Source organism: Hyla sarda, chromosome 5 (genome assembly GCF_029499605.1).
Source record: "Hyla sarda isolate aHylSar1 chromosome 5, aHylSar1.hap1, whole genome shotgun sequence".
Classification (NCBI taxonomy): Eukaryota; Metazoa; Chordata; class Amphibia; order Anura; family Hylidae; genus Hyla; species Hyla sarda.
In genome coordinates, this window is record NC_079193.1 from 147,812,620 (window position 1) to 147,838,937 (window position 26,318).

General features: G+C 40.5%; 1 protein-coding gene across 5 annotated transcripts in view; it reads left to right on the top strand.

Moving 5' to 3' along the window:
- Positions 1–26,318, top strand: part of ELMO1 (engulfment and cell motility 1) — a 390,193-nt gene that overhangs the window by 284,643 nt on the left and 79,232 nt on the right. Inside the window, exon 1 of one of the 5 annotated variants that reach the window (XM_056520473.1) lies at positions 14,578–14,901. The exons of the other annotated variants lie outside the window; for them this stretch is intronic. The gene's annotated coding sequence lies outside the window, so the exon portion shown is untranslated. Of the gene's footprint in view, positions 1–14,577; positions 14,902–26,318 lie in introns of those variants that run through there. 5 annotated transcript variants of the gene reach the window in all.

The window sequence follows — 26,318 nt, forward strand, 5'->3', positions numbered from 1 at the left end:
TTGATACATTGCTAGATTGAAAATGGGGTATATCCGAGAGATGTCTCCTAACCGGGATTTTCAGGGCATTAGTGGTACATCCTACATACTGAACCCTGCATTTAGTGCAGGAAAACAGATGTACTACATAACAAGTGTTACAGTTAATGTACTTCTGTACTTTCTGTACTTTATTAACAAATGAGCAAAAATTTGATGATTGGTACATGATCTTAAAACAAGTACAGACAGAATGGCTGCACTTAAAGGACCCCAGATGCCTCAACCAAGTCTGTTTACTTTTTCCACAAAAAGACTCAGGGATAATTTCTGTCCAGAATGGGGGCTCGTCTAGTAACACATCTGTATCCTCCATGCATTGTCTTAGCATATGTTGGATCAGACATTATGATTGCCATAAATCTATCATTAAGTCATCTCTAGATTTCTGGGTATAGATGTTTGGTTGAAATAAAAGCCATCCATTCTTTTCACTTGGAAACTGGTGTGCCGCTGCTTCTTTGCATAACTACTTTGGACCTGGGACCGGGTTATCCAGCGTGCACCCCCCTCTTCTTCGTGTGCTGCCAAAAATTTCTTCTCAATTCTAGATTTCTGGGTAGATTTCTGCGACAAAGAGACTGCTATCTCTGAAGTTATACCTAACCACTCTAGGGAGTATCATGAATTTCTATGAATACCTTGAGGCATGAGAGTGTACCCATAGGACTATGCACATGAAGAGGGTATGGACCTTCACATGAGATTTGAGTGCATGGCGTACAAATTTGCTCTGGACTTGATCATCCTTAACATTGATTCTCTCCAAAAGGACATTTTTGTCAGGAGTGAGAAAATGTATTCTTTGCTCATTAAGGACTTCATATGGACTTTATAGTGTCACCAGGTATATATGCTCTCTCCAGGTGAAATCCTGTTGATTCACTATTTATGTTGATCATGTACTGTACATATATTTGTTTTCTTTTTCCTTCATGCGGATATGGAGCAGGGGCGTGGATCAATTTTCACTCACACCACAGGGATGCATAGCCAACCAACTACACAACATTATATGGTTCTGAGATCTTCATCATTTTTCATATATTTTTTTTTAGTCATGCTTTTTTAACTGTATCACTATTTATCATCATTTTTATGATTTTTTAATCTTGTATTTCACATTTTACATTTTTTTTCACTTTTCTTATTTTCTTTAACATTCTCACACACCATTTCGGACATCTATGTGCACATTATGTTCACTTATTCATATATTGCTTTTTTTTTTTTTTTAGTATGTATCACTACATGATTATGTATCACCTTTATTCTACAAGTGTCTTTCTTTTTCTTTGGTTTATATACAATTTTCTAATATTTCCTTTGTACATATATTATTTCACATTCTTTTGCATCTCTCCACTCTTTACTATATACTTACATACCTCACAACATTTATATATTGCATTTGACACACCCCTTGCACCTTTTTTTATGTATGTATTCAGATGGTGCGATTTGCACTTAGCTCCACATATAGACACTTTCTATGTATGTATTCAGATGGTGTGTTTTGCACTTAACTCCACATGTAGACACTTTCTATGTATGTATTCAGATGGTGCGATTTGCACTTAACTCCACATACATATATTTCGTAAGAGTATTCCGAAAGCACAATGAGTGTGTGCGGACCTGGATCTGATTTTGGTCTCTTGGTTACCATAATGCGCAAATCCGATAGGCCGCATCATATTTGATATGTTTAAGAGGCAGTGAGCGTCTGTATACAACCTGTCACAGCCGCATTGCCGTGATTACTTACACATGTGGTGAGTGTTTTTTGACCTAACCCCTCCTCCGACATTGTTTTTAATTCTCTTGTAGATACGTATTTTATTATGATTATATTTTCACTATGATTGGTTTGCTGATATGTAAATGTAATAACACTAAAAACATTGTATTTCATTACACGCATATATCCATATATGTTTTTTTTTACACTGGATCACTGTTTCTTTAACTTTTTCACCTTGATTTGTTATAATTATAATTATTAATTTGTAATTGATTTTGTGCGTGTTCACACATAAATACCAGTACTCTGGTCACTTTTGTATGCTTGATAAAGACTGTGCAGACAGTCGAAACGTTGCTTGCCACATATGAGGAAATAAATTACACTGCTTTTCACCTTATATTGGAGTGCTGTGGGACGTTTTCTACTTGTGTAGATTTCTGGGTAGCTATGTTACGTTCGGGTTTAATGTCCCATTGCCGATAGCCTTTGTATAATAATTGAGATTACAGTATACTACTAGCATACAGTCTGGATTATTATACAGAGGCTATTGGCAATGGGACATTAAACGCGCACGTAACATAGCTACCCAGAAATCTAGAGATTACGGTACTTAAAGGGGTACTCCGGTGGAAAACTTATTATTTTTTTTTTCAATCAACTGGTGCCAGAAAATTAAACAGATTTGTAAATTACTTGTATTGAAAAATCTTAATCCTTCCAGTACTTATTAGCTGCCGAATACTACAGAGGAAATTATTTTCTTTTTGGAACACAGAGCTCTCTGCTGACATCATGACCACAGTTCTCTCTGCTGACATCTCTGTCCATTTTAAGAACTGTCCAGAGTAGGAGAAAATCCCCATAGAAAACATATGCTGCTCTGGACAGTTCCTAAAATGGACAGAGATGTCAGCAGAGAGCACTATGCTCCTGATGTCAGTAGAGAGCTCTGTGTTCCAAAAATAAAAGAATTTCCTATGTAGTATTCAGCAGCTAATAAGTACTGGAAGGATTAAGATTTTTAATTAATAGAAGTAATTTATAAATCTTTTTAACTTTCTGGTACCAGTTTATTTAAAAAAAATAAAGTTTTTCACCAGAGTTCCATGAAATTGTAGGAAAAAAGAGGGGGGATAAACAGCCACAGGTATTCTCCATGCAATATAGCGAGCAATATGATCGTGTGAAAGGAATTATTGATAGATTTATGGCAATCTTAATGTCTGATCCAACATATGCTAAGACAATGCGTGGAGGATACAGATGTGTTGCTAAACGAGCCCCTACTCTGGACAGAAATTATCCCCGAGTCTTTTTGTGGAAAAAGCACAGAGTAAACAGACTTGGCTGAGGCATCTGGAGTCCTTCAAGTGCGACTATTCTGTCTGTAAGATCATGTACCAATCATCATAAAGTACTTGTTACATAGTAAATATGTTCTCCTGCATTAAATGCCAGGCACAAGATGTAGGATGTACCACTAATGCCCTGAAAATCCCAGTTAGGAGACATCTCTCTGATATACCCAATTTTCAATCTAGAAATATATCAATTAGGGATCGACCAATTATCGGTTTGGCCGATATTATCGGCCAATATTCACGATTTTGAACATTATCGGTAATTACCTTGCCGATAATGTCCCACCCCCTGGCCAGAGACGACTGCTGCCACTGCCCCATTGCCTCCCCCATCCCCAGTTTTATAATTGCCTGTTCCCGGGGTCCGCGCTACTTCAGGCTCCTGCGGCGTCCTGCGCTGTTACTGTGCGCTATGCTACGCTGCGCAATGATGAGTGACTTCCTCAACGCGACGTCACAGTCAGTGCGCACAGTGACAGCGCAAGACGCCGCCAGAGCCAGAATTATCGTGGACCCCGGGAACAGGTAATTATAAAACCGGGGATGTGGGAGGCAATGGTGCAGCGGCGGTGGTTTGACTCAGGAGGACCCCAGAACAGGCAGAGGGAGAGAAGCGGGCAGCGGTGGGGTCTGCAGTTCATTGATTTAAAGCACCTGCATTAAATCTTTGATCTGCAATGGCTTCTGTGGGGCCAGGGGGGGTCGGAGAAATAGCTGCTAACTTATACCGGAATATCGGTATAAGTTATCGGCTATCGGCCTGAAAGGTCACAGATTATCGGTATCTGCCCCCAAAAAATCTATATCGGTTGATCCCTAGTATCAATGGTATCTAAACATTGTATGGAAAATGGAGGAGATTTTTCCAGAATGGTGGTTCATGAGATTGAGAGGGTTTTAGCTCCTGTAAGAGGTGAAAATCATAGACAAAAACTCCTCGATCGAGAGGTATACGGGATCATCATGCTGGAAACTCTATCCAAAAGGGTTAACCCCTTAAGGACCGAGCATTTTTCCGTTTTTGCACTTTCGTTTTTTTCCTCCTCACCTTTTAAAAATCATAACCCTTTTCAATTTTGCACCTAAAATTCCATTTGAGGGTTTATTTTTTGCACCATCAATTCTACTTTGTAATGACATCAGTCATTTTACCCAAAAATCTACATTGAAACGGAAAATAAAATAATTGTGTGACAAAAATTTAAGAAAAAACACCATTTTGAAAAGGGGGGGTGACTCAAACTTTTTTTAGGGAAGGGGTTAAATGATCTTTATTAACTTTTTTTTCACTTTTTTTGTTTGTTGCAGTGTTATAGCTCCAATATGGGGCTATAACACTGCACACTGATCTTTTACATTGATCTTTATTATCCCATAGGATACCATAGATCAATGATTCTATCGCTTGACTGCTCATGCCTGGATCTCAGGCACTGAGCAGTCATTCAGCAATCGGACACGAGGAGGCAGGTAAGGGGACCCTCCTCATGTCCTACAGCTGTTTGGGATGCCGCGATTTCGCCGCAGCGATCCCAAACAGCCCCCTGAGCTAACCGGCAGCAGTTTAGTTTCACTTTAGACTTTAAATAGTTAATAGCGCACGGTGCCGCGATCAGTGCCGTGCGCTATTAGCCACGGGTCCCGGACATTGCTAGGTGCCGGCTCGACCCGTTATGACGCGGGGCCATGCCGTGGCCCCTGCATTATGGTAAGGGAGAGGACTCAGTATGTACCGGTACGTCCTTGGTCCTTAAGGGGTTAAACAAATGTCAAGATGTGATCCTACACTACTAATGTCTCAATACTTAATACTTTTGTAGTTAATTGAGAATGTGATGGGTATTTGTAGTGGTGACTCTATATACATCATGTCGGAATATGCAAAATAATTTATTATTATGAATATTGGTATTTTCTCACTTACACTTTTATTATGTTTAATTTCAGATTTTCCAGCATGAGTCTCAGAATACCGAAGTGATAAATAGGGTTATTTTAGTCTTTTTAACACAGAGACATTATGGTAACCTGTAGGTTTAACTGGTTATATATGTATTAAATTAATTGTCAAGTACCACATATGTGTATATATATTTTATATTTCTTTATTTTTAGATTTTTATAACTTTAAGTATTTATAATATATATTTTGTCCATACACATATTGGTCCTATTGTATGTGGCGTTTTGACATAGGGAATATTTGTGGTGTTTTCATTTTGGTATTTTGTTTTCATTTATTGCACTCTCTCTTATGTGTCATATACCAGATGCAATAAGATCCTCTCCTTTTTCTTTTATTTTATGATATGGTATTAATATTTTATATATATATATTGCACTATTGTCTTGTTCTAGTGTGAACAATGTCATACCTAACTGTGAATTTTGGAGCTATATTTTGTGATGCTATACTGGCTATACTGATGATTGTCCGACTGAAATCAGGTGTTCTGATTGATGTCCATCTTTTTATTCCCTATATAGAGGATCTTTGTGTAATCACAAATCAGTATGAATATGGTCTCTACACAGGCTAAAACGCATCACTTCTGCTAGTCCACGCTTTTACCTATATGTGATGTTGGAATAAACTTCAAGCTCTGTTTGCACAAGTTACCTAGCTGGACATCAAGTTTCTTATCTACATTGTCCTAGGTGAGGTCCGCACCAGTCAGGCCGGCTTAATCTGCGAGCTGGGCAAGCTGGTTGCATCTCTCTTCAATTACCGTGAAAGAGGAGCAATTCCAGTCACAATGGGTATTTACTGTACATCAATAAAGCTATAAATGTAGCTAATTTAGAATGGAAATTAATGGAACAAAATAGTCTCCAAAATACCTTAGGGTATCCTTAAACCGTGTTTACCCTGTGAAGTGCTTTTTCATGTCCATGTGGTGCAATGTGATTCGTATAACTTGCGTGCTTGGAAGTGGTAATAGTTCTAAACAAAATTTGTCATAGTGGATGTTAGTCTATTTTAAGTTGAATGTGTTTATCTGCACATATATATATATATATATATATATATATATATATATATATATATATATACCAGTCTGCATATGGCTCTGAACAATGAGGACATTGGCCCACATTTATCATTGCAGTGCAAGTGAAGCATTTTTTACACCTTTTTTTTTTGTGTGCTGATAATGTGTCGGAGCACCAGATTTATTAAAAGGTAAAAGAGCTTTGATAAATTTTGTGCAGTTCCACATTTTCTGAAATTTCTGTCTACACATACACCAAAAAGCTACACCATGTCTGGGCTGGTGTAGTTTTAGAGACTTTCAATGGCTTTGCGCCTTTTTTTGCTCCTTTTTACAAAAAGGCGCAATGATAAATCCCTTCCATATCATGTCTATTGCCAAAATCAGTGGATTGCAACTCAAAATCAGCAGAAATGTGTAAACAAAAAGGGGCAAAAAAAGGTGCAAAAAACCCTGCTTGCGCCTTTTTTGCCCCTTTTTTGCCCCTTTTTTAGACACAAAAAACAGTCTAAAGACAATGATAAATGTGGGCCATTGTGTCAACATACAGGTATTATCCTATTCACGTCACATTTTAGGGCCTTGTCACTGGTGTGTGTTGCAAAACCTTGGAAGTGTGGTCAGTTTCATGAACATATGTTTTGTTTATGTGACATAAAATTCTAGGAGACTATGATGTGAATAGGGTCTATTGGAGTCCGTTATTACATATTACTCTATCAAATCACATAAAGCATAATTATTCAATTGGAAGCATTTTCAGTACAATTTTTCCTGTCAGGATGACAAACCCCTATGCAATGATTGATGGCTTTCTCTATATGCATATTTATACATAGTGGTTAATTTTCAATGTAACAGGTTTCCTATAAGAAGAAGAAGAAGAGGAGGAGGAGAATAGGGCCACCTATAAGTGTTGTCTACTCCTTCATTACACTAAAGCTCTATTCAGAAACAAGTGAACACTACATATAATAAATGACAATAACATTTATATATATATATATATATATATATATATATAAATATATATATATATATATATATATATATATATATATACACCATATGAATCAATCTACATATCTAGTCATGTTTACTCCATGATGTCTCTATCTCCATCAAATAAGAAAACAGGGGAACTCTAATAATCAAACACAAAAGCACTTTATTCATGTTGTGATACATTTTGCATAGCTTGTTGTCACTGACATGTTCCTTTTTGAGTGGGTTACGGAGTTTTTATAAAAAATAAAATAAAACCAAAAAGGACCTACATTGCAAAATGTAAACATAGCCTTAAAGGGGTATTCCAGGAATTTGTATTTGACTATGCTACAGGGACTGTAAAGTTAGTGTTGTCTGTAATATAGTGTCTGTACCTGTGTGTGACTGTTTTCTCGCAATTCTTCTTTGATTTTCGCCCCAACATTTATTTGTAACAGCATTCAAAATGAGTGTCGTCTCAGGTTTTTCCCAGTTTGCAATGCGGCCGAGACCTGACATCACTAGTCAGCTGATGACAGGGATCCTGTCTGCTTCAATGGGTGGAGTGATCGCTTGGTGGGAGAGAGATAAATCTGCAACTAATTGTATTTTTGCAACAGCTGTAGGCACCCTGATTGGAAAACACAGGTCTTTTGAATAAATGCATCATTTATATTTCAATGGATGGGGTGGCTGATGTGTGGGAGGGAGGAAAATGGAAAAAAATGGATTTTGTAGGCAAAGAAGGAAACTCAAAAAGGAACTACCAGTTTACAAAAAGCTAGCCACAGTGTTATGGTAATCTCACAACATAGCCATTTATCCCCAAGACAATTGCAGATCCTTCCTAAGCATGTCCATTACTGTCTGCCAGGTATGTACTAAAATCACCTTATGGCAGAGAACCCCTTTAACCGAACCATGTTGCTCTGTCATTTGAATTTTAGTTTGAGGTTTCCACTAAAAGCAGTGGTTGAAAAGACAAGTACATATGATCACTGTGACTATACTGATCTTAAGGTAGACATACAGTTATGGCCATAAATGTTGGCACCCCTGAAATTTTTCAAGAAAATAAAGTATCTCTCACAGAAAAGGATTGCAATAACACATGTTTTGCTATACATATGTTTATTCCCTTTGTGTCTATTGTAACTAAACCAAAAAGGGGAGGTAAAAAAAGCAAATTGGACATAATGTCACACCAAACTGCATAAATGGGCTGGATAAAATTATTGGCACCCTTAATATTTGGTTGCACACCCTTTTTTTTTTTTAAATAACTGAAATCATTTGCTTCCTATAACCATCAATAAGCTTCTTAGACCACGCTTTCTTTGTAAACTGCTTCAGGTCTCTCTAAGGCAGGGTTCACATCACGTTTTCCCCATACGGGAGCGCATACAGCAGGGGGAGCTAAAACCTTGCGTTCCCGTATGCCTTCTTATGCGTTCCCGTATGTAATTCATTTTAATGAGCCGGCCGGAGTGAAACGTTCGGTCCGGTCGGCTCATTTTTGCGCCGTATGCGCTTTTTCCCCAGACCTAAAACTGTGGTCAACCACGGTTTGAGGTCCGGTTGTAAAAGCACATACGGCGCAAAAATGAGCCGACCGGATCGAACGTTTCACTCCGGCCAGCTCATTGAAATGAATTACATATGGGAGGTTTTAGCTCTCCCCTGCCGTATGCGCTCCCATATGGGAGAAAACGTAGTGGAAACTAGGGATCGACCGATATCGTTTTTTTAGGGCCAATACTGATAATCGGTGCAGGTTAGGGCCGATAGCCGATAACTTATACCGGAATGTCGGTTTAAGTTATCGGCTATTTATCCCCCCGCGACACCGCTGCAGATCATTGATTTAAAGCGGGAGCTTTAAATCAATGAACTACAGCGGCTTTTGCGGTGCCATAGACCGTCGCCGCACGCTTCTCTCCCCCTGCCTGTCCGGGGGTCCTGAGTCCTATCACCGCATCTACATCTGGCTCTGGTGGCGTCCTCCTGAGCTGTCACTGTGCGCACTAACGGTGAAGTCGCGTCACTCGTCATTGCGCACAGCGTAACACAGGACGCAGCAGGAGCCAGAAGTAGCGTGGACCCCGGGAACAGGTAATTATAAAACCGGGGATGGGGGAGGCAATGAGGCTGGGGCGGTGCGGTGGGGGGGTGCGACGCGGTTCGGCGGGTCAGTGGGGGGGGGGGAGCGGTCGCGGTGTGGTGGGGGCGGTGTGGGGGGCAAGGCATTATCTGATTTTCGGCAAGGTGATTGCCGATAACGATAATGCCCAAAATCGTGATTATCGGCCGATAATATCGGCCAAACCGATAATCGGTCGATCCCTAGTGGGAACCCAGCCTTATTGGAAGGGTTCCTTTTCCCAACAGCAATTTTAAGATCTCACCACAGGTGTTCAATGGGATTTAGATCTAAACTCATTGCTGGCCACTTCAGAACTCTCCAGGGCTTTGCCATCCATTTCTGGGTGCATTTTGTCGTATGTTTGGTGTCATTATCCTGCTGGAAGACCCAAGATCTCGAACGCAAACCCAGCTTTCTGACACTGGGCTGTACAGTGCGACCCAAAATCCATTGGTAATCCTCAGATTTCATGATGCCTTGCACACATACAACGCACCCAGTGCCAGAGGCAGCAAAACAACCCCAAAACATCATTGAACCTCCACCATATTTCACTGTACTGTACTGTGTTCTTTTCTTTGTAGGCCTCATTCCATTTTCGGTAAGCAGTAGACTGATGTGCTCTATCTTGGTCTCATCTAAGACATTTTCCCAGAAGGATTTTGGCTTACTCAAGTTTATTTTGGCAATATGTAGTCTTGATTTTTTTTTTTTATGTCTCTGTGTCAGCAGTGGGGTCCTCCTGGGTCTCCTGCCATAGTGTTTTTTGGCAATATGTAGTCTTGATTTTTTTTTATGTCTCTGTGTCAGCAGTGGGGTCCTCCTGGGTCTCCTGCCATAGCGTTTCATTTCATTTAAACGTCGAAGGATAGTTTGCGCTGACACTGATGCTCCCTGAGCCTGCAGGACAGCTTGAATATCTTTGGAAATTGTTTGGAGCTGCTTACCCACCCGGACTATCCCGGACACCTTTCATTCATTTTTCTCTTCCGTCCACGCCTAGGGAGATTAGCTACAGTGCCATTTGTTGCAAACTTCTTGATAATTTTGCGCACTGTGGACAAAGGCAAATCTAGATCTCTGGAGATGGGCTTGTAACCTTGAGATTGTTGATATTTTACCACAATGTTGGTTCTCAAGTCCTCAGACAGTTCTCTTCTCCTCTTTATGTTGTCCATGCTTAGTGTGGCACACACAGACACACAATGCAAAGACTAAGTGAACTTCGTGAACTAAGTAAGTTTTATTTTGCCCACACCTTTTACTTGCCCCAGGTGAGTTTAAAGGAGCATCACATGCTAAAAACAATCTTTTTTTCCACAATTTTGAAAGAGTGCCAATAATTTTGTCCAACCCATTTTTGGAGTTTGGTGTGATATTATGATATTATTAAATGAGCTTTTTTTCCCTCCCTTTTTTGGTTTAGTTCAAATACACACAAAGGGAATAAACATGTGTATAGGAAAACATGTGTTACTGCAATCCTTTTCTGTGAGAAATACTTAATTTTCTAGAAAAATTTCAGGAGTGCCAACATTTATGGCCATGACTGTACGTCCTCAATAGCTGTGGGCCTAAAGCTATTTGTCCTAAATCCCCCCCCCCATACGTATGCATGCTCAGGCCAGCCGAGTGTACATGTGTTTTAAAAGAGGAGCGGTGAGAGAGGCCAGACACCTCTGATGGTGGCTATATCCTCTTCTTCCCTTTTTCTTATATGGAACCTGTTACATGGAAAATTTACAGCTATCTGTGTATAAATGTGGTAGGACTGCCCACCTTACTACTTAGCCCAGAATGAATTCTGTGAATAAATTATTAGTTATCCTGGAAATTTTGCCTCAAAACTATATATCAGTCTGATCATCTCCTCCTGCTTTATAATATGATGTCTGCAGATTTGGCTGGATTTTTTAAGTTACCAGTTCCATTGAATGTATGGCCAAAATGAGCTTGAGTTACATTTATAATGCAGCTTATTTTGTTAACAACTACAGTATACATTATGCATAATAGTGGGCTTCCCTATGCCAATGGCACCAGGAACCTTATAGTTCCACATACTAAATGATTTTACTTCTAAGATTTGGGGGAAGGGGGAATTAAAGTTACTTCTGTGGCTAGAGGTAATGCTACCTTGTTTTTTTCCATACTCTGAAGAGTCACTGCTAGACATGTTTCTATGACGCACTCAAAGATATTTTACCCAATTGACAGACTTTAAGAAGGGGCTCATCCTTGGGTTGAGAAAAGCATGATGACCATTTTGACATATGGCTCGCCATCTAGGCCATTCTGTCTGAGCTGTTAAATGTTGAGAGCAGTGGCTACATGAGGGCACACACGTAGCGAACAGGCTCCAAATTGCTAAGACAGACCACCAGAAGAGAGGATCATATTATGGGCCGACAAGCAGGAACAACTCCTACAGTTTCCATCAATACACACCCTTGACTCTGCCTGGACCATTTTCATGTGCCAAACAGAAAGAAATTTAGTGTCAAGGCGTACATGACCTGTCCTGTAATTGACAGCTAGCTACTGCCACCTTCGTATTCAGTGGTATCATAAATGATAAACCTGGACTACTATCTACTGGAACCATATTGTCTTAGCAATGGATCTAGGATCAGTTTGGGATCCAATGACTGGTTTGAATATGGAGTCCTCGCGATGAGCGCTTCAATCTTGCCCATTGCTGTGAAGCAACATACTGCCCCAACTGCTGGCGTAATGATCTGCGGAGCAATCGCATAGGACATTCTGTCACACCTAGTAATAATACAAGGGACACTAACAGCTGTGCGATATGTGAAAGACATCCTAAAGCCGCATGTTGTGCTCATGGCAGGGCTTCCTACTGTTGGTTTTTTTCAGCAGAATAATGCACTAGATTACATCAGTGTCCGGCTGTCAGGTTTATCGTCAAAGAAGTGTTTATAGGGCCCAGCTTCAGTAACCTACCAGTGGTAAGGATCTACAGGCCCAGCTGTATTAGAGGGCAAATATGCTGCAGGATGCCTATGCCCAACCCTATCTCATCTTGTATCCAGACTAGAGGCGGCCCAACAGGGTACTACAGCCTCCTTTCAGTTGTGCATTTTTTTCCTGATAAACTTATCTTTTCAGTGTAATATTGTAATTTCTTACATATATCACTATTGCATTCACACATATACTATATTCTTTTTTTGACAACGAGTGTACTTGGAAACTTGTATTGCTCTAGTTTTTTTCCCCCTAACTCTTTAGAATGATAACACTATAATCGTTTTTCAATTTCTGTGTGTGTCACCATGAAAGCCAACGCTTTGGCCAGGGTCATGTGAAACAGATTGCAGCATTTTGTTTTTGTTTTCTTATATATATGTAAGCCTGATCCATGAGTGGAAAGGGACTTTTATATTTACATGTTTTAGTATAAAAATAGATGCACACTGCATTGTGGGAACCTGGCCTTGTGTTGCTTAAATAAGAAGGATGTGTCCTAATGCCCTACCTGTTATTTTGCTCATGGAAGTGAATGTGTCAGAGAAAATGTTAGTGTGAGTCCTATGTTTTTTCTCAATTATAGACTTCTTTTACTTTCCATTCCAGACTGTCTATTCTGGTTTTTGATTCAAGTGAATGAGACACTTTATAAATTGGAAGAATAATGCAGATCCTGCTGGCACAATCATGATTGATGACATGCCAGCTTTGAATGCAGCAACACCTGAAAGGTTCTAGGAAGCTTCTAAAACGATTTGTATCCATGTGTGACAAAGACTATTTATTGTGAAATTTCACCTTATAAATACATATAATATTATTCTAGGAAAACCAGAACAGCAGTACAGACCCAGATACAATAAATCTTCTCTGGCAGGGAGGATGCATGTGTGCAGCCACTAGAGGGCCCTCACTTGTATGTTTTAATTTCTGAACTATGTTTAGTGCAGTGTAGAGAGGCTGGAACTGCCCTCTAATGACACCATGCCTTTTTCTGCATCTAAAAGATACAGTTTCCTTTTGACAACTTTGTTATTCTGAATTATCAAGACACAGGCAAGTATGGAATTCATTGTGTGCATCCCATACGTAGAGATGATCCCAGCCTCTATTTGCTGCAGGAAAAGGGGGCAAGCTACCTTTAGGAGGGGGCAAACTACCATCAGGGGACAAATTTCCTACATGGAGGTCCTATCTACAGGGGACAAAATACTTACAGATTGGGTCCTACTTACAGGGGGCAAGCTACCTTCATGGGTTCTAACTACAAGGGGAAACTACCTTCAGCGGGTCCTATGTACAGGGAAGGGCAAATTACCTTCAGAGAAATCCTGCCTACAGGGACAGGGCAAACTACCTTGGGGGTGACCACCTACTGGTTGAAACTACCTACATGAGTACCAAGTTACTAAGGAAAACTAAATACTTGGGGCACCTACATACAGGGGGTCATCTTCCTAATGAGGTGGGAACTGCCTAGTCCTCCCCTCCCGACCTGCCCCTCCAACCCATTTCTTAACCCACTTTATTGTGGGCAACACCAAATGTTACTGTTTGGGAGTCAATAGGGGGGGGGGAGGGAGGATTTTGGAAAATTGCAAATCCTAAGATGTTTGTCTGGCAAGGCCTGCAGAGATGAAATGTGGCTGGAAGAAATCTTAATAGCCATGGGGGCAAGATGGAGAAAAGAAGAGTGAATGACTTTGATCAGAAAAGACTTCACTGTTAGTCACTGGATATAACAGCACTAAAATCTACATAGGTAACAATTTTTTTGGACTTTGTAGAAAATTATTTGGTAGGCATGCCCTCATATTTTTTTTTTTCAAGGAGTGCCCGGTGGTGAAAAAGGGTGGGAATTGTTGTCTCTGTCCGGTATTGGTAGAAGGGGAGGCATTCCCTGCATTTCTGTGTGCTCAGTTTTCCCTGGGAGGACACCCAGGTTGTTTCGGAAGTGCTGTGCAGGATTAAGAGGATGTGGTAGGAAAAAGGAGCCACCACATGAAATTGAAGTAATGAGTAGAGGGGAAAGATGAGATTGTTGATTATGAATCTGGCAGCAGATGTTCTATACAAATCTAGCTCACTACATCCCGTCTGTTTCCATGGTGACAGAATAAGTAATTATCTAGCCCAGACGCTCCCTCTTCTTCCCCGCTCCCCAGCAAGGTGACTACTGGAAATGAATTTGAACTCTCTCCCTCTAAGCTGCTGTATGTCACATAAGGAGGGGGAAGTGCCCAATGGCAGAGACACAGCTGTAATTTAGTGTGGTGTGATCAGGGGAAAGAACGTTTTTTTCTTTATCATTATGGAGAGGAAAAGGTCTCTGAGGATCCTAAACAAATAGGCAGGAATTTCCCTGGAATGGAAATTGCTTGTGATTGGACGGTGTAAGCGTGCCCCTGCCTATCACATCACAGCTGCTCCAGCAGTACAATCAACATAAGCACGACTACACGCTTAGCATTTTGTACTTGAACTGTACGCCAGTTGTAGATGCACATAAAGGGGACTCCACATCACATGAACTTGCTGAAGCCAGGCTTCATCTACCATATTATACAGCGGATGTGGGCACAGCATTGCTAGAAGGAAGATTACAATTACACCGCACTATGGATCAGTGGGATACGTGTAAGTACAGCACACATGCCTGCTAGTTTAGCTGCCAGAATGAGAGGGAACTCATCATTTTCCTGGGATGGAGCCAGGAAGTACAGGGCACATTGTAAGCTTTGTATGACAATGCATTGAGGACATGAATTGCTATTATTTCTAATGCATGTATACTACTTTAGTGTGTTTTCAGACATGCATAAAGTGATTAATATATTGATTTGCTAGAGAGCAGTCAGTTAGCTTTTTATCTGCAAATTTAGCAGAAACTATTGTATATAGATATGCTGGTCAGTCATGGTCCCATTTTAGAACAGGTGCACAGGGGATAGCTCTTGCTGCAACTTATGTGTTATTTCATGTACATTAAAATCAAAACAAACACAAACCAAAAATAAACTCTAAAATAATACATTTCAGTTATGTGATTTTGCATTATTACCGTAGTTAATACTAACGTAATAGTGTGCAGTGTGTGAGCCGCTATGCAGAGCAGGCACTCTTTGTCTTGTCAGTAAAGCAGTGTCGGGCATTGTTACTAGATCACCTAATGCTGATGTTCCTATTATGCCCTCTTGTCACTCCACAGCAGCGGTTAACCCTTCCTGTCCTGGAAAGAAGTCTAGCACTGTTTAATCCCTTTGTGTCCTGAATCTTTTGACGCGCAGGTTTTTTTTTTTTTTTTGCACAGTCCATCCTTACAAATATCATTTCCTTGGAAGCAATTAGGGATAAGAACTGAGAATGTTACTGTAGGTTTGCATTGACTAATGATGCCATAATGATAGTTATTTAAAGCAGGTTAAAAGAGGTGGAAAGCTTTGCATGATGGGAGTTTAGTTCAGTCAAGTAAGTAGATTATTACCTTGTGATTTTGTGTGTTTCTTTTGAAGTATCATTCACTTTTTGTCAAGGGCTCTTTAGTTCTTCAGGGAATGGCACGTGTGTTTGTGTGTTGTTCCTACTTACTTCATATTGTGATGTTTCAGATACATTTTCTTAAGATCTTTGAAATTCCACTTTTAACAGCTTTGAAGTTATCGGTCTTTATGGAGAGCTTTGTGATATTCACGGCATCACTGAGAGTCCAATTATCACATCATATGTGCATTAGAATTGCCATGAAGTAGCTCCCCTACTGTCTTTGACTATACATACAACTGTGTATATGGTTATATAAGGTAGGCATCATATATTATGGCAGCACTTTGAACCTTCTCTTTTGTTTTTGGCTCCTACACCTACATGTAATGGTACATATCTTTAATAGTTGCTTTGCAAATATTGGAGTATTATCTTCCAATGTGATTTTCTCATACATGGTTAATGACATCCCATTTTAGAATAAAAAAGTAACTTTGATCTAAAAGCAACTTCTTGTACTTCTATTTCTGAACCTTTGGAAATATAAACTTTCCTATGATGCAGACATGGTTTTCCATGGTACCTATTCATTAGAAAATCCTATAGAATAACCTATGTTGGCCCTGATGGAACCTTACTCCAATCCCCTGAGGTCTGAATCCTGATCTGAATTCCCTTACTCACTTACACACTTTCTGTAACTGGCAAGAGTAGGAGAAACTTACAGGAGATGTACTACTACTGACAGTCAAAGGGAAAACATTTAGGAAAGCTTAATAAAGCACATGTGGAAAAGGTTATCTAAAGGATATATATATATATATATATATATATATATCCAATTGGTATAGGTCACAGCAAAAAGTATGCAGACTCCCAATTTCAAAAAAGGCTGTGGTCTTTATTTAGGTCATCAGCAGTGCAACGTTTCGGCTATAGTGTAGCCTTTGTCAAGCATATATATATATATATATATATATATATATATATATATATATTCGTGTGTATTGGTCTCTGCCCAACAACTTGTTGGTGAATGTATTTATCTCGTAAAACTGTCATAATTACATGACAACCAATGAAAGTGTTTTATGGGCTCCTTTATATTTGTAAGATGTCACCACACTAAAGTAATGCAACTGCTATATGAAATTACCAATTTTTTTTACAGATTACCAACATGTATAATCTGTAAAAAAAAAAAAAAAATCATACATAAGTTTGTGCCACTAAATTTGTAGATCTTTACATTTTGTGTGGACCTCTTTACATTTTGTGTGGACTCGACATTTGAGATACTTACCTAAATATACAGGTATATAATGCAGGTGATCCTGATTAAAATACTTTTTTCCTTACCAAAATAGTGCAGACCTTGACGAGATGTAATGTTTTTTGCCTTTATGCAAATTTTATTTTCTGTGCAATGGAGGCGTGTGTGGAGACCTTTGACAACATGTATGCCATCCCCTGTGTCTCATTTGCGCCACCCTATTCATAAATATGCATGCGCGAATTGGACACATATGATGGCATAGACATTGCACAATGCATTCTAACCTGGGTGTAATATGTTTTTGTTACCCACAGCAGCCACAAATTGAATAATCTTCTATCAATGCAAATGATACATGTAGTTTGTATGCTGCTCATGAAGAGATTAGTTAGAATTATTAGCTCCACTTTGTAGAAGTAGGATGTAGGGCTGGGCAGTATGACCAAATGTGTGTATCACGGTATTTTTGTAACTTATGACAGTTCCACGGTATATAACTGTATTCCCCCCCCCCCCCCAAAAAAAAAAAAGTCATGTGACCCGCGAGCGCTGTCCTGCTTCTCCCCCCCCCCCCCACAAATTATCAGCCCAGCGCTACGCTGTCCCCATCGGGGTAAATACTCACATATCACCCACAAGCTCTGCCCTCCTCATCCTCCTGTGTGTTGCAGGCCGCCGCCGCTGACACTCTGTACTGTACACTGTGACCCTATACTCGGGCTGCAAAAGATAAACAAACGGGATCGTCGGAGAGCCGCCAGCCTATCACCGGCCGCAGCAATGTTCCACCTCGGTCGGTGATAAGCTGAGCCCACTGTAATGTAAGAAGAAGCCAGCAGAGGAGTGTATGGAGCGAGCTCCGGACTTGTGCCTGCTCCATACTCTGCAGCCGCCAGCTGTTTTCACTAGCTGGGGGCCGCCGCTATTATCCAGCATGCGGAAATCACCGCAGCTGGCTATTAACCCTTTAGATCGCTGCTGTCAAAGCTGACAGCAGCATCTAAAGGGAAATGTGAATGCTTGCTAGTGGGGTAGATTGCCTCCCTGCAGCATTCGCGGGGGGACAATCCACTATAGAGGTAGCCGAAGTGCTTACCTCTTCTTCCCTGGTGTCCCTGGCTCTGTCATTGAAAGAACCTGGCTGGATTAGGCTCTATCAATGGATTGCAGAGCACACAGATCAAGGGAGTTCAATAGAACTCTATTGATCTGTATGAGGAATCCTAATGATTCCTCCTAAAATTCCCCTAAGGGACTAATAAAGTGTAAAAGACACACATTAACCCCTTCAATATTAAAAGTTCAAATTTTTATGCGCAGAAAATATTTGATGTGCAGATTTGATGCCCAGGGTTTCAAGTCATTCAGTTTACATTTAAATCTGCAGCAGAAAATCCTGCTCATCAAATCAGCGCAGAATACTGTACGTATGAATAGACCCTAAAAATTCAGATCAATACCAAAATGGTACACAAAAATGAGCCCTCATACAGCCTTGTATGTGGGGGAAAAAGAAAAAATCTACAGGGGTCAGAAAAGGGCAATTAATTTTTTTGTTTTTTTTTAAGTTCAGAATGTTTTTTTTAAGTGAGTAAACATGACAGAAACTGTACAAATCTGTTATTACTGTAATCATGGCGGCCTAAAGTATCAAAATAACATGTTAGCTGGCCACCAGGTAAATGGCGTAGAAAAGAAAACCACTAAATTTGCTAAAGTATCTTTTACTATTTAAATTTCACTTCTCCAATATTTTTTTGTTTGTTTCAGAGCATATGTTATGGAATAATTAAAAGGTATCATTATAGTAGGTAGTTATGGCTATTATAGGGCGAGGAGGAAAAAAAACGGGAGTGTAAAAGCGAAAATTGACCCGGACAAGTGGATCGTCATGAGGGACAAATAGATTTTGCTTTGTTTTAGTCCCGTGGACAAGTAGTTTTTTAATAAATTTCCACACCCCTGTATAGAGTTTCAACTACACTCAGAAAGATGGTTCTATAGAGGATTTGTGAATAATGTCAGTAGATGAGCTCCAGGAAGTCCATGGCGATGCTATCATACAAGTGTCTTTCCCCAATCGATGTGAGGTCCTGATTATCTTGTTGTGCTGAACTGTAAACTATTGCTGGATTATCAGGATCCTTGGATGCAGATCAAGAGTACATTTCAGTATCTTGTTCCTGACTTCATTTTAATCCAAGCCTTGTGTAGATTTATGTACAGACACAGTCCACTTTGGTTTTTAAAATATTGGCAACCTTATTTACCTGTGGAGGCCCCATATTCTTTAAACATTTTGTTTCTACATCTCATTCAAGTTCCATTGTCATATTGTCATGTCAGGCTTTTCATTAAGACTAATTAACACAATGAAAGAAGCTGTCAGACTTCCTTATTGTAGATAATTTCATCTACTGTTATTATGTTCTTTAGTTTAGTGGATGTGGTGTTTATAACTGTGTAAGCTGTCAAAGAAATACATACTTACGTACAAATTGTCAGAGTTTTCAGATTTGTTTGCTTTCTTGCTTTACCTTTGTATTTCCAACACTCATGTTAGGTAATATGAGAATATAGAATAGTTAACTAATTTTGATTATTAACCTAAATGATATCTTCTATTTCCCTAAACCCCCCCCCCCCCCCCCCCCGGCCCCGCAGAAGCCACTGCAGATCAATGATTTAAAGTGGGCGCTTTAAATCAATGAACTGCAGCGGCTTTTGCAGGGCCAGAGACCATCGCCGCCCCCCGCTTCTCCCCCTGCCTGTCCTGGGGTCCTCCCTAGTCCAACCACCACCGCCGCCGCTGCCCCATTGCCTCCCCCATCCCCCGTTTTATAATTACCTGTTCCCGGGGTCCGTGCTACTTCTGGCTCTGGGGGCGTCCTGAGCTGTCACTGTCGGTGACGCCGCGTTGATGACGTCACTCATCACTGCGCTGCGCAGCGCGCAGGACGTCGCAGGTGCCAGAGGTAGCGCGGACCTCGGGTACAGGTAATTATAAAACCGAGCATGGGTGAGGCAATGGTGCACTCTGGCACAAAACCTCGTATCCCCTATCAAAAGGATAGGGGATAAGATGTCTGATCGCGGGGATCCCACCCCCTCCATTTAGGTCTATGGGAATAGGCATAGACATGAATGGAGGTGCCGTGGTGTGATGTCACGAACACGGGAGCTCCACGCTCCTGTGTTCCAGACGACGCTGCTGCCGGCACAGAGATGGCGGGGGTCCCCCCCATGATCAGACATCTTATCCCCTATCCTTTTGATAGGGGATAAGATGTTTTGCACCATAGTACCACTTTAAGCAGACATAGTAAAGAATATTAGCTTCTTATTATGAATTTAAAATATAGGATAGTGGACAGAGGCATGTAAAGCATTTCTTTCCGCACATGTAGCTTACTCTTCATCGTAAACTGCTGGTGTATAGCAGAGATGCAGCCAGCTTGCATGCAACTGTTTAATTCTTGTAAACAAAATGAAAAAAACATAATTGTATTAAGAATAGTGAAGAGAGTATAATCAAACAGAGTATGCTGCCAGATGAGAGAGACCAAAAGATACTCCTCTAAAATACTCTAAGAAATAACACTGATGTCTTAATAACAGATGGTGTTTGCATCCAATGAAAATCATCTGTTTTGCCACTGTGAAGGTATTATGTGAGTACATCTGTTTGAGGGTGATGCAACAGAGTGTAAGGTAAAAAGAAAGCAATATGAACTTGTAAAACTCTACAGAGGTTTAAATCATCTTGTATAATCTGTTCAAAGCATTTAGAATTAAAAACCTCACCTTTCTTTTTCATGAGCTGTGTGTAATATTCCAAAACACAAACTCTGCGGCTAAAGCATGGAGTTAAAATTTCCTATCGCGGTTACCTTTTATATGCAAAAATATAAAATTAGTACATATGAACCTTAGGAGTGATTGAAATATAACGCTGTAGAGTGTCACTGAGCACAGGGATACTCCTTTAGGGTGTAATACCCCAATGTACATACAGCTATAAGTTTGTAAATCACCAAATGCTTCAGAACTCTGTATCGGACTCACATAGCGCTGTTTAACAGCGTCTTCAGAAGGCTAATGGTTTGGTTTATATATTAATGTAGTGTTCATTCTTCTATAGACTGTTTCAATTCATTGGGGGGAATTGCTCATACTTTCTAATTCTTAGACACTGCAAACTTAGAAGGCAAACACAGGGAGAGATTTCTCAAAACCTGTACATAGAAGTTGAACAGTTGCCCATAGCTACCAGATAGCATATTTAATTTTAAAAAAGGCCTCTGAAAAATAAAAGAAACCACCTGGTTTCTATGGGCAACTGCCCCTTTTTCCTCTGCACAGGCTTTACTATACAGTAACCCCCCGATATGCGATGGCCCCGACATATGATAAAATCGACATACAATGGCCTCTCAGAGGCCATCGCATGTCGATGTCAGCATCGACATACGATTCTTTTATATATCGGGGCCATCGCATTAACTGCTATCCAACAGCGCAAAATGCTTAAGCTGCTGTCTGATAGCAGTTTAAGCATCCCGAACAGGTTCACTTACCTATCCCCGCTGCTCTGGGTCCACTTCGCGATCGTCCGGCGTCTTCTGTATCTTCTCCAGGGTCCGGGCCTCGCTTTCCGGCGTCTTTATTACGTCACTACGCACGCCGTGTTGGCACAGCAGCGTAATAACGTCACCAGAAAGCGAGGCCCAGACCCTGCAGAAGATGCGGAAGAAGCCGGAGGATCCCGAAGAAGACACCGGAGCAGCGGGACAGCATCGGGAGCCCCTGGGACAGCATAGGGAGCGGTGAGGACGCGGTCCGGAGCGGCGGGGACAGATGAGTATAACTTCCTATACTTTACATTGCACGGATCCCTCAACATACGATGGATTCGTATGTTGAGGGACCACTGTACTTCCCCCACATTCTTGAAATGTGTTATATTTAGCAAAATCAGGTCTAAGTTCAGACCAACTGTAAGATGATACGCCAGAATCATCTTTCAAAAATATTTGCCTCACAACACATTTATGCCACACCCTTTTTAAATCAAGCCACACCTCTTTCTTGGTCGAGGCACAAAGTGTCTTAAAAAACATACTAAACATTGTGCAAGTCATTTAAGAATCATGGCACATTTGCAAGAGTAAGACCATGTTCACACATCGGATTTTCCGAGCCGAGTTCAGCGGAAACCTTCCAATCAGAAATGTAGTTGCAGCAGAATTCCAATAATCATAGATTCCAAAATCATAGATATTTAAATGTTATGCATATTTTTTTCATTCTTTTGGTTTATTCTTTGCTGCACTTAGTCATCTTAATTTCTGTTTTATTAACCTCTTAAGGACGCAGGGTGTACCTGTACAGCCTGCGTGCAGTCCCGGTCTATAATGGGTCATAGCATAACGGCTAATGAAGGCCGGGACCCTGGGCTAATAGCGTGCGGCACCGATCGTTGTGCCGGTCGCTCTTAACCCTTTAGACCCGGCGTTCAAAGTTGATTGCCGCGTCTAAAGTAACATAAATACTCTCCCGGCAGCTCAGTTGGGCTGATCGGGACTATCGCGGTGAAATCCCGATGTCCCAATCAGCTAGAACGCGAGCGGAGGGTCCATTACCTGCCTCCGGCGCGTCCGATCAGCGATTGATTGCTCCAAGCCTGAAATCCAGGCTTAAGCAATCGACCGCCAATAACACTGATCATTGCCATGTTAATGCATGGCAGTGATCTGTGTAGAAGATCAGTGTGTGCAGTGTTATAGCCACTAGAGGGGGGTATAACGTTGCAAAAAGAAGTGTGAAAAAAAGTTAATAAAGATCATTTAACCCCTTCCCTAATAAGTAAGAATCACCCCCATTTCCCATAAAAAAAAAAAAAACTGTAAATAAAAATTACCACATGGTATCGCCACATGCGGAAATGTCCGAACTAGGGCTGGGTGGTATACCAGTTCATACCGAATTCCGACATTTTTGTGCTGCACAATCTGAATTTTAACCCATACCGCAATACCGGTTTGGACCCTCCCCCATGGGAATGAATGAATTAATGAATTAGCCCAGCGCTGCGCTGTCCCCACATCGGGGAACTAATCATATGTTGCCCGCGTGCGCTGTTCTGCCCACCCAATTAATTATCAGTCCAGCGCTTTCCCCATCCGGGTAAATACTCACATGTCACCCGCAAGTGCTGCCCTCCTCGTCCTCCTGTTTGTTGCGGCCGCCAGCGCTGACACTCTATACCAGTGGTCTTCAACCTGCGGATCTCCAGATGTTGCAAAACTACAATTCTCAGCATGCATGCTGGGAGTTGTAGTTTTGCAACATCTGGAGATCCGCAGGTTGAAGACCACTGCTCTATACTATGCGGTATCCCTATGCCCAGGTGCAAAAAATAAACAAAATAAACTTTATCTTACCTCCCGTTAGTCCTGTACTGGCCTTACGCTCTTCCTGGGGATGGGAAAGACGGACAGCCGTCAACTTATCACCAGCCGCAGCGATGTTCCGCCTCAGCCGGCGATAGGCTGAGCCCACTGTCATGTAAAAAGCCGGCCAGAGCTCCTTACATGACAGTGGGCTCAGCATATCACCGGCCAAGGCGGAACATCGCTGCAGCCGGTGATGGGCTGATAGCTGTCCAACGTTCCCGTCCCCAGCGCAAGCCCGACGTCGGAACATGCGTAGGTTTATTTTGTTTACCTTTTGCAGTCCACGCATAGGGATACCGCACATTTTTTTGGTGGCGCAAGAAATAAGACATAATATGGAATTTTAGGTGCAAAATTGAAAGGGTTATGCTTTTTAAAAGTCCTTTAGAGTCCTTTAAAGGGTTAATATACTGCTAGCTGTGTTGTTGACCATTACCAAAAGAAAATGGGGATGATGATAAATATTACATTTTAAGCAGCCTCACCACTTACTAGTAAAGTATGGGTATCCCAAATCCCCCATTGCTCCTTGCGTAAATACACCTCATTCCTTTTTACAAACACATGCTCTTTCTTCAGTTACCCAACCAGAGTGCCTCCAGTTGTTGCAAAGCTACAACTCCCACCATGCCCGGACAGCCATTGGCTGGACAGGCATGCTGAAAGTTGTACATTTGCAACAGCTGGTGGCACACAGGTTGGGAAACCCTGGTCTGACAGCTTTGTAATGTGTATGGAGTGTTAGAACACTCCTCTTTACAGCAGTTGTGCTAGCAAGGAGAAACTAGGGGGATTTTGCGTTTCATGCTAGTGTATTTTTAGGTTTCTGATATGATTTTCTGTTTGCGATACAGAATATGAAGGAGATTTATTATTCTTTTCAAACTTATGGCTTTTATATGACAATTTTTTTTAACTTATGCGTACATGCGACCTATTTATCAAATAGTTGCACGAGCTTGATAAATAAATCAAACCCAGGGAACCCGCTTACAAAAGCATTTTTTAAAGCAGAAAAGTTTTTCCCTTATGTTAATAGCTGAAGTTCTTGATCTACCCTTTACTACCATTAGCGGTGCTAGAGAGTGATGGGGAGGGGGGCGTACCGCATCGGTTGACACCCTGACTGGCCTGCCTGGCACTAAAGAGCTGCACTCCAACTATCCCGCAACAACCCATCCACCCTCCTCAGAAATTAAAAAAATATTAAAAACATACTATGCCGCACCATGAATATCTGTACTCTGGAGGGTTTTTGTTTAATATTGAGCCTGCATTTTGTGACGTTGGTGGGTGGAGTCTTGCATCGTTACGCTAGGACAGAGTTTACGTCAGGAAGGAAGACTCTCCAACAGGCACATAAACAATAGTGAATCCACACAAAAAAATAAAAAAAATACGGCTCTGTACGTTACCCACCCAATGTGCACGAAGCTGTATTACTATGGATGTTTATTTTTCTACAGGAAAAATTTTTGTGCTTCATATGCATTATTTATGTAGTCTGTAAAAATTCTTACACCATTATTTTGTGCCTTATTCTATTTTAACACAACATTAATTTTTAAATTTAGTGGGTATGCCAGCATGTACGTGTCTTGAAATTAACAAGGTGTGCAGTGTGTATTTTCAACCTTTAAAATTAAGTTATTAGTTATATAATTATTTTTTACTATAATTAACGTTACATTTAGTAGCTTTGTTTCATGATTCAGAACAAGAGCAGTTGTTAAAGTGGGTGTTAATGTCCTTTTCTGCAGATGTATTGTATGCACTTTCTGTAAGCCAGGGTGAACCTGGAATACATATGCGACTTTTAAATGCAGATGCAACTTCTTTTCTTCATAAATAGGGTCTATCGCATTTGATAAATACATGACCACTGCAAAGTAAAAAAAAAATTACTATGTGAGCAGATTTCAGAAATGTGCTTTGGTATAAGCAAAAATCAAAAAGTCGCAGCATGTATAGAAAAGTTGCACGTGCGACTTTTTTACGCAAAAAAAATCTACTACAGAGCTTGATAAATCTCCTTTATAGTTATACTAATAATACTTCAGTTGAACTCACAATAAATCTGCTCTTAATATTTTTAGTTTACCCCAAAGAAATGTGTATATTTGCATATTTTGTTGTCATACACATTGCTTGCTGTAGAATTGAATAGGCACTATGTTATACCTTAAAATAACATAGCATGACATACCTGTGTAAAATGACTATTATCAAGAATCTTATCATGTTGTATAGTAATAGGAGTTAGAAACGGATGTCTATGACTGTGTATCTTTGTAATCGTAGGTCAGGTTTGTTTACATGCATGCAAGAAGATATTTAGTGCAATGTTAGAAGTAGAAATATATATATAAATGTATGAATAAATATATAAATCTTAGAATGGGTACATTGAGTTATGTTTATCCTTTTGGGTATTGTAAAGTGACTTGTACGGTCTGATATTCTGTAATATTAACTAAACACTGAGTGGGTCTCATCCAGAATTAGGCTTGGCTAGTCCCAAAGTCTAGTATTTTCTCTAGTTGTCCTAGAGTAAGGAGGTAGAGAGTTCCAGATAAATGGACCATAACGTAATTTCATTTCTACTGCTCAGGCAAGGGATGCCGGGCAGCTATAAGAGAGATACTGCAGCCTGGCATTATAGTGGTATATAAATGATCATAGAAGTGAAATTGAGCAAGTCACCCTTTTACTGTGACTCCCACACGACACCATAAATTAACATTTATGACACTGAGCTAGGCTGACAAAGAAATTGGAATGTGCCATTGCCAGCGCTCACAGAACAAATAAATCAAAAATGACTACGAGACAATGGATTT